Raw genomic sequence first — 224 nt, 5'->3', positions numbered from 1 at the left:
TGCATGTGGGCATTCCCTATTTTCTATTTTGCATAATGATAGTAAACTAGTCATGATACCATGTATGTAAGAGATATTTAGGAACAAAGCCCCTGTCTGTTTTCTTCATTAGCATACACTACTTAACATCATGACTTGCTGTGCCTCCCTTGCCTGTCTCCTGGTTGCCTTGTATCATATACTTATATCTTGCTGTCTTTCCATATACATATTCCTTTAAGGAC

At 37.5% G+C, this 224-nt stretch overlaps 1 protein-coding gene across 1 annotated transcript in view; it reads left to right on the top strand.

The window, feature by feature from the left end:
* LOC119588618 overlaps positions 1 to 224 on the top strand; it is a gene marked incomplete in the record, with an annotated part of 4,391 nt that overhangs the window by 162 nt on the left and 4,005 nt on the right.

The sequence above is a fragment of the Penaeus monodon genome, chromosome 24 (genome assembly GCF_015228065.2).
Source record: "Penaeus monodon isolate SGIC_2016 chromosome 24, NSTDA_Pmon_1, whole genome shotgun sequence".
Classification (NCBI taxonomy): domain Eukaryota; kingdom Metazoa; phylum Arthropoda; class Malacostraca; order Decapoda; family Penaeidae; genus Penaeus; species Penaeus monodon.
The sequence above is the reverse complement of the archived record's forward strand: the minus strand, read 5'-3'. Positions and strand labels throughout refer to the sequence as shown.